The sequence below is a fragment of the Gekko japonicus genome, unplaced genomic scaffold (genome assembly GCF_001447785.1).
Source record: "Gekko japonicus isolate JY-2015 unplaced genomic scaffold, Gekko_japonicus_V1.1 scaffold196, whole genome shotgun sequence".
Taxonomy (NCBI): Eukaryota; Metazoa; Chordata; class Lepidosauria; order Squamata; family Gekkonidae; genus Gekko; species Gekko japonicus.
The window spans coordinates 1,413,606-1,425,834 of record NW_015173129.1 but is presented as its reverse complement, the minus strand read 5'-3'; positions in this window follow the sequence as shown (position 1 = coordinate 1,425,834).

Here is a 12,229-nt window from a genome sequence, read left to right as displayed (position 1 = left end):
TGTAAGCCGCTCTGAGACTCCTCTGGGTAGTGAAGGGCGGGATATAAATCCAATCTCTTTGGTGTAGTGGTTAAATGCGTGGACTCTAATCTGGGAGAACTGGGTTTGCTCCCCACTTCTCCACTTGCACCTGCTGGATGACCTTGGGCAAGCCATAGTTCTGTCACAGCTGTCCTTGAAAGGGCAGTTTGGGTCCTCTCTCAGCCCCGCCTACCTCCCAGGGTGTCTGTTGTGGGGAGGGGAAGGGAAAGGAGTTTGTAGGCCGCTCTGAGACTCCTAGTGAAAGGCGGGGTATAAATCCAATCCTCCTCCTCCTCCTCTCCTTTGGCAGAAGCCCCACCTTGCTCTGCTCGTTTTCTAAAAATACTTGGTGGGCGCTAGGAAAGGTGTTGGTGGGTGCTCTCCATTAGGGACCTGTGCTTCAACCCTTTTGGTGCCTCCCAGCTTTGACACCCTAGGCATCTGCCTCGGTTGACCTCCAGAACAGGCCGGCTCTGCTCCATCACTTGTTGTTCCATGAAGCTACCTGTCTTGGGTATGCCACTTCCTGGCTGGAGCCCTACGGCCGACCGGCTCCTCTCCTGCCTGATTCCCTGCGCCTACCCCTGACCTCCTGTCTTCCATCTCCGCGTCATGACTGAGGCTTGTAGAATCCAGCTGGCTTGGATGCCGTGTTCCCCTTCTCTGCCTGTCACTCTCCTGTGTGTCCCACGTCTCTGATTTGAACCATATGGAAATATCCTTCCCAGGTCTGTGTTATTCAAGTAAATAAGTGAAAAAATCTGGATCGCCAGCTGTCCTTTGGATTAGAGCCACTCTTTGTCTTGTTCCTGGGTTGTCGCCTAACCGATAGTGTTCCTTTCTCTTTCCCAGCTTTTCTTCTTGGTCCTATTTAGGAAATGAGGGGAAACCCTGGGAAAGCTCTAGTTTTTATTTATATTCCTACCTCACCAGTGCAGATATAAGTAACCAGGGGTCATTTCGTAGAAGAAGAGGTGCAGGAGCTCATTGGCATAACTCATTAGCATAGCTTATTTGCATATGCCACACCCCCTGACATCACCGGAAGTGTGTCAGAAGGCCACACCCACCGCTCAGGCTCCACTGGACTGTTTTGGATTGCTAGCTATTGGGGGGGGGACGTGCAGATCTGCCCTCACAGAGGAGGGAGAGCTTGTACCTGAAGGCGGGCTGGGGCGGGGCTCTGCAACTTACCAGGCTGCTTCTTGCTCCTCATGGCCTGACTGAGGGCTGCTGGGAGCAGGTGGGGTTGTTGCATGTGCCTGCCCCCTCGGTTCCTTACTGCCGGAGCTCCACTCCTGTGCGCTCCCGCAGGAAATGACCCCTGTAAGTAACCAATGCTCCCTCTAAGCTATGGAGGCCTGTGAGCAAAAATTCAACTTTGTAAGCTACTGGCATTAAAACTGTGAGCAAGTGATTTGGCTACAGCATAAATTCAGGACAAAAATGTGTGAGCCGGAGGCTAAAAAACGGTGAGCTGGCTCACACTAATTCAGCTTAGAGGGAACACTGTTTTACAACATGGGAGAGCAATAACAATCAGAATCAAAATACAGTTGAAGCAAACACCGTCCATTAAGGGCATCCCCTGGAAGACCATGCAAAAGCTGACAGAACATCTACATTTAGAGGGAAGGTCAAGGAGTGTCCATGGTAAAAATGTTAAAATGTTCTGTACCCTTTGTTCCAGAAATATTTTTATTGAATATTTTACGTGAAACTGTAAAAAATATTATTCTTATCTTATATTACACGTAATTACAACAGCGAGAATACTTTTATGCTAAATATTGGAGAAGAACAGAAACACCCTCGAGAGAAGAAATCCTAAGTAAAATTTTGGAAACTGCAGAGATAGACAAATTAACTTTAATCCTGTAAGGACAACCAGAGTCAACATTTGACAAGACATGGTCAAGATTTTATAAGTGGGTTGAAGACTATAGTAAATAACGTACACAGGCCCCGGTCACATGGAGAATTTGCCGCACGAAAGGCACGAATGTCGGGAAGATTTTTGGGGCGCGATCACACCACAACATCTGGGAAGCGTAGCACACCCGTGGCCGAAGATGTGGAGTTAAAAAGTACCAAGAAAATTGCACTAGTATCTGGAAAACGCACGGCACAGGTGGGCGTCTGATCGTGGGAGCGCTAGTATCCCGTGGCATCCGGTGTCCATCCACATCCTATCGCAAACCGGATGTTTTTTGTAAGCGCATGCGCATGAACACGAAACTAAAAGCAGTGCTGCTCCGCGGAACTGCTCATGCGCACAAACACGAAACGCTTGTGTGATCACACCGCACCGCTTCTTTGCCACGCTGCAGCATCGCTGTGTGATCGCCAGCTAACAGCCGAAGCACGGAGACTCGCAGGACCGTGTGATCGGGCGTTATCTGGCCCATGTGACTGGGGCCATAGACACTCAAAACTCTGTAAGGACATACAAAGTATAATTTCGATACATTTGCAAGAGGTATGCATAATGATTTAAGGTGAAATAGATAAGTATACCAGTTGTTAGGGATGAGTTTGTTAAACAAGGATTTGTAAGAGTATTTTTTCCCCTCCTACATGTTTGTTTTGTCTTTAAAAAAAAGTTTTTTTTAAAAAAAAGGGGTGTCCATGGTGAAAGACGCGCTCTGTTTTATGTGTTATTCATGTGTTTGACCATCTCCAAATAATTCCCAATGAAAATCTGTGTGGTCTCTGAAACGGGAGCCTCCATTCCTGGGCAATCTTCCTAGACTGAATCCAGCTGTCCAGTATGAATGAAGTGACTTTGGCCCGCTTGTGGGGAGGGCGGGGTATTATTATTATTATTATTATTATTATTAATAATAATAATAATAATAATAAATAAACACAGCTTTTTCACTGGTTGGCCACTGTGTGAGACAGTGGACGAGGTGGACCACTGGTCTGATCCAGGTGAAGGCCTCAGCCTCTTTGCCCTGTTGTTGACCGACCAGAAGAACTGGTTGGCCACTGTGTTAGACAGGATGCTGGGCTAGACGGTCTGATCCAGCAGGGCTCTTCTGAAGTTCTTATCAGGGGATGGCCTCAGTCTCTCTGCTCTGTTGTTGGCCCTCCAAAGGAACTGGTTGGCCACTGTGTGAGACAGAACGCTGGACTAGATGAACCACTAGTCTGATCCAGCAGAGCACTTCTGATGTTGTTTTCAGGGTAAGGCCTCAGCCTTTGTGCCCTGTTGTTGGCCCTCCAGAGGCACTGGTTGGCCACTATATAAAGAGAACAGATTTCTACTTCTAAGTAGGACTTAGAAGGCTGCCTCCTTGGAGCAAGATCTCGTAGAGTTAGCTGTGTTGGTCTGTTGCTGCAAAATAGTAAAAAGCCCAGTAGCACCTTTAAGACCAACAAACTTTATTGTAGCATAAGCTTTCAAGAAACACAGCTCTCTCACTGGCTGGCCACTGCGTGAGACAGGATGCAGGACTAGGAGGACCACTGGTCTCATCCAGCAGGGCCCTTCTGATGTTCTCATTAGGGGAAGGCCTCTGCCTCTGTGCCCTGTTCTTGGCCCTCCAGAGGGCCACTGTGTGAGACAGGATGCTGGACAAGATGAATCACTAGCCTGATCCAGCAGGGCTCTTCTGATGTTCTTACCAGGGGAAGGCCTCGGCCTCCATGCCCTGTTGTTGGCCCTCCTGAGGAACTGGTTAGGCACTGTGTGAGATGGGAGGCTGGACTAGATAGACCACTGGTCTAATCCAGCAGGGCTCTTCTGATGTTCTTACCAGGGGAAGCCCTCGGCCTCCATGCTCTGTTGTTTGCCCTCCAGAGGAATGTTTTGGCCACTGTGTGAGATGGGAGGCTGGACTAGATAGATCACTGGTTTGATCCAGCAGGGCTCTTCTAATGTTCTTACCAGGGGAAGGCCTCAGCCTCTGTGCCCTGTTGTTGGCCCTCCAGAAGAACGTTTTGGCCACTGTGTGAGATGGGAGGCTGGACTAGATGGATCAGTGGTCTGATCCAGCAGGGCTCTTCTGAGGTTCTTATCAGGGGAAGGCCTCGGCCTCTCTGCCCCATTGTCAGTCCTCCAGAGGAACTGTTTGGCCCCTGTGTGAGACAGGATGCTGGACTAGATGGACCATTGGTCTGATCAGTAGGCCTCTTCTGATGTTCTTATGATACAGGCCTACTCATTACTCATCAGTTAGAGCAATGATGGCTGATTTGCATGCATAAATAATTTTGGTGAAAATATGATCAGAAGCAGGAGGGACATGAAAGAAAGACTGAATAATAAATTTAGGCACAATGTGGAGACAGTAGAAAGAGGATTTCTTCTCCTTCTCTCAGATCATGAACTCATTGTCACAAGATGAATACATGGAACTGCCTTATACTGAATCAGACAACTGGCCCATTGAAGTCAGTAGTCTTTGCTCAGACTGGTAATGGGTTTCCAAGGTCTTGGGGAGAGGTTTTTCACATCACCTACTGCCTGGTTCTTTTTACTGGAGGTGCCAGGGATTGAACCTGGTACCTTCTGTGTGCCAAGCAGATGCTCTACCACTGAGCCACGGCCCCTCTTTACAGCTCTCCGGGGTCTCAGGCAGAGGTCTTTCCCATCACCGCCTGCCTGGTCCTTTTTAACTGGAGATGATGGGGATTGAACCTGGGACCTTCTGCATGCCAAGCAGATGCTTTACCACTGAGCCACAGCCCCTTCCTAAAGCTGCCTTACTGGTCTATTAAGATCAGTCTTGGTCTGTCATGGGTATATCAAGGACTGACTGGCTCTCCAGGGTCTCAGGCAGAAGTCTTTCTCAACACCTACTTGCCTGGTTCAGCTGCAAGTGGAGGAGTGGGGAATCAAACCCGGTTCTCCCAGATCTGCACACTTAACCAATACACAAAACTGGCTCCAAGCCCCAACATCTCCAGTTAAAACAATTGTGTAGTAGGCGATATGAAAGACCTCTGCCTAAGACCCTGGAGAGCTGCTGCCCGTCTGCATAGACGTTATTGACCTTGATGCATGGATGGTCTAATTCAGTATAAGGCCGCTTCATTTAAGGAGGGACTGTGGCTCAGTGGCAGAGCCTCTGCTTGGCATTCAGAAGGTCCCAGGAAGGCATGCAGAAGGTCCCAGAAGGTCCCCGTTAAGCTGTGTGCGTGAGCAGCCGCTCATTGACACAGGAAGCCCAGCTCAGCAACAATCTGGAGCCACACAGGGTCTTGCGCTGCTGATAGCCCATTTTAAGATTACAGCAGTTATATCAGTGGAGAAAAAAAATCATAGGGAACATTGGTCACAGGTCCAGTCCCCAGCATCTCCAATTGAGAGAGAGAGAAGAGAAGAGATTGGATTTATACCCCGCCCTTCACTCAGAGTCTCAGAGCGGCTTACAAACTCCTTTCCCACCTACCTCCCCGCAACAGACACCCTGGGAGGTAGGCGGGGTTGAGGGAGCTCTTTTGAGGACTGCTCTTGAGAGAACGGCTCTAAAAGAACTTGTGGCCATTGCTCCCTCTAAGCTGTGGGGTCTTGTGAGCAAAAATGCTATTTTGTGAGCTACTGGCATGAAAGTTGTGAGCAAGTGATTTGGCTACTGCCTATATTAGTTTGCTCTGGAGGAATGCTCCCTCTAAGCTGTGGAGTCTTGTGAGCAAAAATTCTACTTTGTGAGCTGCTGGCATTAAAGTTGTGAGTGAGCGATTTGGCTGCTGCATCAGTTAGTTTGCTCTGGAGCCGTCCTTCCTGAGCGAAGACAAAAATGTGTGAGCCGGAGGCTAAACACCTGTGAGCTAGCTCACACTAACTCATCTTAGAGGGAACACTGCTCTGGAGTCATCCTTCCTGAGCTAAGACAAAAAAAAGTGCAAGCTGGAGGCTAAAAACCTGTGAGCTAGCGCACACTAACTCAGTTTAGAGGGAACACTGCTTGTGACTGACTCAAGGTCACACTGGCAACTGCACGTGGAGGAGTGGGGGATCAAACCCGGTTCTCCCAGATTAGAGTCCGCAGCTCTTCGCCGCTACACCAAACGGGAGCAAGTAGTAGCTGATGTGAGAGACCTCTAGCTGAGATCCCCAGAAAGCAGCTACCAGTCTGAGTAGACAATACCAATCGTGAAGGAGCTTTGGTCTGATTCAGGATAAGACAGCTTCACGTGTTGATAGGTGTCTGTGTGAAGGTTTGCCGGGCTCACCTTCACCTTCGTTCTGACCCTTCACGTCTCTTCCCAAAGAGGTGCTCGGAGGGCGCTGTCCACCTAATTTGGTGCTGAACGTCCTGTGCGGCTCCCACTTCAGCCGCCTGGCTAAGGAGTTTCTCCAGTTTCTCAAAAGTCTACCGGCCAGGGAGGAGAGGAATGAGGGAGAGGAAAGGGGAGTTGGTAATAAACCAGCCTTTTAAAGAGACCCCCCCTCTTAAACCCGCTGTTTACCCCCCCTCCCCCTCCTCCTGGCGGCGGGAATGGCAACTCTTAATTTTTTTTACCTCCAGAACATGGCAAAAGAGTGTGAAATATTTACCCCCCCCCCTTTAAAGACAGGCAGAGGCGAAGCGCCTCCGGGGAACCCTCGCCTCGCCTTCGACGGAGCAGGTCCTCGGTTTATTTCCCCTGCTTTGGGAAGCGAAGATGCTGCAAATGGCTTAAAAAATGCCATGCGGGAAAAGGCTGCAGAGGCTAGCGAGACCACCCACCCCCCTTTAAAAATAAACTCCGCCCCCCCCATCGATTCCAGTCCGACGGTCCACTGTACAGAACCGGATGGAAATTCTGGTGGGGGGTGGGCAGACATGGATATATTCTGGGGCCAAGGATTCTGATTGGATTCTGACTCTGTCCAGCACCTTAGCGGCGCAGAGGTCGGGGTCCGGATCGGACCCTCTTCTTTGCAAAGATCAGCCCCTTTTTACAGCCCTGAAGTCTCAGGGGCCTCCGTCGCGGGACTGCTGGCAGGATTTGTTTGGGCACTTATAACCCGCTTTCTGCCCCTATCCGGGGACTCGGAGCTGCTGGCGAAACAAATGAAACCAAAACCGTAAAATTTAGAGGAAGAGATATGCAATAAAACCCTAGGAGCTTGGTTTTCAGTTAGCTGTGCTCACAACGGGTAACAAGCTCGCGTTTATGGCCACGCCCAGACTAGGTACTGTAATAGAGGAAGAACAAGAGCCAAGCCTAGGTTAGTCTCCAGGTGGCAAAAAAAGATGTCCATAACTTTGCTTCCTGGACTACAAACGTCTCTGGTAGAGCTCAGGACAAATGCTTGAAGACGGAAGTATTGACTGGGAATACAGAGAGAGTGTCCGGAAGCAGTTCTGAACACATGAAAGGCACTAATGGAAGTTGTGTTGCTTTTTTATTACTCCACCTATTGTGAACTCGAGCTCCTTTCTCGGAGTCTCAGACTCCCCCCCCCCCCACCACATTTCCACTAAGGAATAACACATTATTATTAATAATGCTGAGCAGTGCTAATTCATCGACTTTACAGAAAAACATTTGGAGAGAATAACCGTCCAAGTCTCCAAAGCGCTACACAAATGCTAAATTGTATTGCTTACTTGATAGCTGACTCTGGAAATGTTGTGGGTCTCTAGCTCGAATCGAGCTCTTCTCCTGTATTGCTTTCAGAGCTGGGGCAACTCTGAGCATGTGCATGTGCAAAGGCGAGGCGACCAGCTTCTCCGGGATTAGCGAGCCAAGCTGGACAGGGAAGAAAGTATGACTTTCACGTTGACCAGCTCCAGGATTTATTAGACTAACAAAAGATATTGCGCTCCAGCTGACTCGGAGGAACTCTGAGCCAATCCAGCGGGGTTCTAATTCTTTTCTCCAGCGTCCTTAAGAGCCAGAGGCAAGGTTTACTTGAGAGTAAACCCAACGGAACTCAGCGATAGTTGCTGCCAGGTAACTCGGAAAATACCACTCACTGCCCTCAGTCGGACCCTGCTCCCGCATCAATGGGTAACACGGGAGAATCGGTGCTCAACTGTGCTGGCTCTAAAGCTTTGGAGGCAAAAGCGCTGTACAAATGCTTCATTGCTTTGCTAGTTTCAGCGCTGATCGCCCCCGCGGTTAGTCCCCTCCCCCATTTTTTTTGGCTGTGGACCTCACATAGAAGGTCATCTTGGAACACTGACTCTCCCCCCCCCAACATAGACACATACCCCTTTCCCCCTCAGGTCCTCTCACTTCCCCGCGTGGTGTAGCTTAGAGGTTCCAGGTTCTAATCCTCACTCTCCCACCGAAACTTGCTGGGTGACCTTGGGCCAGTCTTACCTTCTCAGTCCAGCCTACCTCGCGGGGTTCTTGTTGTGTGAGGGTTAAAAAAAAGAGGACAGGCGAACAGTGCCAGCCCCTTTGGGCTCCCACCAGTGTCCCCTCTAAGCTGACTTAGTGTGAGCCAGCTCACAATATTTTAGCCTCCAGCTCACACATATTTGTCTTAGCTCAGGAAGGACGGCTCCAGAGCAAGCTGATTTAGGCAGTCGCCAAACAGCTGGCTCACAACTTTAGTGCCAGTAGCCCACAGAGTAGAATCTTTGCTCACAAGACTCCACAGCTTAGAGGGAGCCTTGGTTCCCCCTGGTGAGAAAAGCGGGGTATAAATGAAATGAACGGAGGACTAGATAAATAAACAGGCTAAGGGTGTAGAACGAATCTCTTTCCCCCCTGGCACACGGTGTACCTCCTTTGTCGCCCGGCTTACCCTGCCAGATTCTAACAACGTGCTGCGCCCCCTGCGCTCCTGTCTCCGACCCCGACGAGGTCTCGGAGAGGAGGCGGCCGCTGCGCTCGAGTTTCCTGTCCTTCAAAGCAGCGCCCAACAGACCGTGCGGAATAATGGCAAGGGATCCTTCCTTCCCAGGCTGTCGGCGCAGGATGCGAGAGTCTAACCGCGGACTCACCCGAGGGAGAGCAAAAGGGCGCCGGTAGCTCGGCCGCACAAGCAGGGATGGGTTTTTCCCCCTTTTAAAATGGGACCTCTGCCCCCCCGCCCCGCTGACTTGGCTGTGGGGGTGGGAAGCGCCCCCAAGTCGCAGCGGACTTATGGAGACCCCGTGGGGTTTTCAAAGCGGGAGAAGTTCAGAGGTGGCTTGCCCTTGCCTGCCTCCGCGTCACGACCCTGGTATTCCTTGGAGGTCTCCCATCCGAACGCTGACCAACCGGGGCCAGTGAGACCTGACGGGATCGGACTAGCTTGGGCTAGTCATGTCGGGGCACTAACTTGGCGACAGAAGCGGCAAGGAAACTGACGGGTGGCTTGCGAGAGTCGGCGGCTACTGGCTACTGCGCAGAGCTTGTCTGCTCAGGTCGAGGGTTGGCTCTGGAAGGGATCCACCGAACGTGAGAGGGACCCGTGGCTCAGCGGTTGAGCGTCTGCTTGGCAGGCAGATGGTCCCAGGTTCAATCCCGGGCATCTCCAGTGAAAAGGACCAGGCAGGAGGTGATGGGAAAGACCTCTACCTGAGACCCTGGAGAGCTGCAAAGAGGGGCCGTGGCTCAGTGGCAGAGCATCTGCTTGGCATGCAGAAGGTCCCAGGTTCAATCCCCGGCATTTCCAATAAGGATCAGGTGGAAGCTCATGTGAAAGAGCTCCGACTGAGACCTTGGAGATCTGCTGACAATCTGAGTAGACAATAATGACCACGATGGGACCCTTGATGGTCTGAATCAGTTGACTGCAACGTCCATGGGTTCGTGTGGAGCTAAAGGACTCTCTGCCCGCACCCCTAGAAAAGCTGTCGCCTTCTCTTCTCACTTCCTGCCCTTCCTCCTCAATCAGAAGCCCCTCCCCTTTTATTATTCAGCCGAGCTTACTCCCAGGGAAGCGCTTCCCGGCTCTTTCTGTAGTTCGCCTTTTTTCAGGGGGAGACCTCCAGGCGGATGACGCAAAGGGAGCGCGGAGAGGCCAGGCTCTTTCCAGCCCTGATCGCTGAATGTCTCAGACAAACAGATGGAAGGATCAGGTGATAACTGTGTGGTGTCAAAGAAAGAAGAGCCGGCCCTGGTGGGGCAACTATCTAGAAATAAACCTCCAAAAAGGGTCACCGATCATCAGATGATGTTTCTCCAGCCAGCTGAGGACGCAGAGAGCAGCAGAAAGCCAGCAAGGTGAACACATAAACACACGTAGGCACGGCACCGCCCTCTACTGACTCAGACGCTTGGCTCATCAAGGTCAGTATTGTCTACTCAGACTGGCAGCTGCTCCCCAGGGTCTCCGGCTGAGGTCTTTTCCATCACCTCAGCCTGGTCCTTTAAACCGGAAATGTTGGGGATTGAACCTGGGACCTTCTGCATGCCAAGCAGAGGCTCTGCCAACTGAGTCACAGCCCCTCTTTACAGCTCTCCAGGCTAGGGTCTCAGTCGGAGGTCTTTCGCATCACCTCCTGCCTGGTCCTTTTACCTGGAGATGCCATGGATTGGACCTTGGACCTTCTGCATGCCAAGCAGAGGCTCTGCCAACTGAGTCACAGCCCCTCTTTACAGCTCTCCAGGCTAGGGTCTCAGTCGGAGGTCTTTCGCATCACCTCCTGTCTGGTTCTTTTTAACCGGAGATGCTGGGGATTGAACCTGAGACCTTCTGCATGCCAAGCAGGGGTTCTACCGCCAAGCCACAGCCCCTCCCCTCCTCTGCAATGGTTAAAGTGACCGACTAGGGTCTGGGAAGCCCACAGAAGCTTGCTGGGTGGCCTTGGGCCAGTCACAGGCTCTCAGCCTACCCCACCTCACAGGGTTGTTGTGAGGATAAAACGGAGGAAAAGGATAAAGTTGTCAGTCCCTTCGAGTCCCCATTCGGGAGAAAGGCGGGAACAGAGACAAAGGAAACGACTACGTCAACCAAAAGATGCTTGGTTGTTGGTCTCGAATTGACCGGGCAGATTTCTCCCTTTTGAAAGGGGGCTGGGGCAAAGCAGGTTGGTACAGGAGTGTAGGTGGAAGGGTGAGCTTTTGAAGTTGGGGGGCGGGAGGGGAGCCAGGGAGGTTAAGGAGCTGGACGCTGCTTTGGAAGTTTTATCCCTGCTGGTCGTAGGATCCTCTGGTTCCCCTTCCCCCTCCCGAAACCGATTTCGCGGGAGGGGGGAACTCATTTAAGAAGTGCTCAGGGGACTTTCTCTCTGCTTTCTGAACAGCTGGCTGCCTTGGAACTTCCACTGGGGAGGGAACGTAGATTTCGGCGCGCGCACCCTTCCCTGAAGTTCCCTGCAGGACTTCCCCAGGGAAAATGGGTCGCCCACTGTGCGATCCACGGCAGAGTCCCCTCCAAGTCTAGTCCCCGCGGGTTCCAACGGTCTTCGACTGGAGTCACTGTGTCTCGGATGGCCCTCGGGTGGGTACTAGCCGTGTCGATCTATGGTAGAAGAGCCAGTTGCGAGTCCAAGTGCCGCTTGAGACACCAACGCGACCCCCAGGGTGCAAGCTCCCCAAAGTCAAAGCGAGGCATCTTTGAATCGCCGGAGCTAAAGACCCTGGAAATCAGATTCGACGCCAGTGGCACCTTAGAGACCAACACCTTTTCCAGGGGATAAGGCCCCCAAAGTCAAAGGAACGTATCTGACAAAGGGAGCTTTGGATCTCGAAATCCACCCTGGAAATCTTAGACTGAGTCCGGGAGTATCTTGGAGACCAACTAGATTTTCTGGAGTACAATAGTCAAGGTTGCCTTCGGCAAACTACCTTCCTGAAGATCATGTTGGCTCCTAAAGGTGCTCCTGGACTCGAACCTTGCTTTTGAGTTCTACAGGGAGACCATAATGGTGGTGGTGGTGGTGGTAACCACGAGGAAGATGATGACGAAGGAGGAGGAAGAGGAGGAGGAGGAGAAGTCTCACAGTCAGATATTTGACTTTTTTGCTGTTCTGCAATTCGAGATCTAGCCAAGCTCTCAGGAACTGCAGAGGTATCTTCGCAGGATTCTTGGTGTTCCAAGCAAGAATTGTCTTCTGTAGCTGAGCTGGTGTGTTTGTTCAATGCCCAGAATGTCCAGGTGTTTCTTTAGGACACTTCTAGGCACTGTTCCAAGGGCTCCAGTGACGAGTGGCACAATGATCACCCTCTCCTCCTTGAGGCACTCCAACTCTATTCCTAAGTTTTGGTATCTGGCGGTCTTCCCCTGTTCTTTCTTGCTGTCTCCTGGGATTTGCAGTGTCACTGAGCCAAACCCTATTTCTCACTTTGTCAATGATTCTCCTCCTTCTCCTCCTCCTCCTCCTCCTCC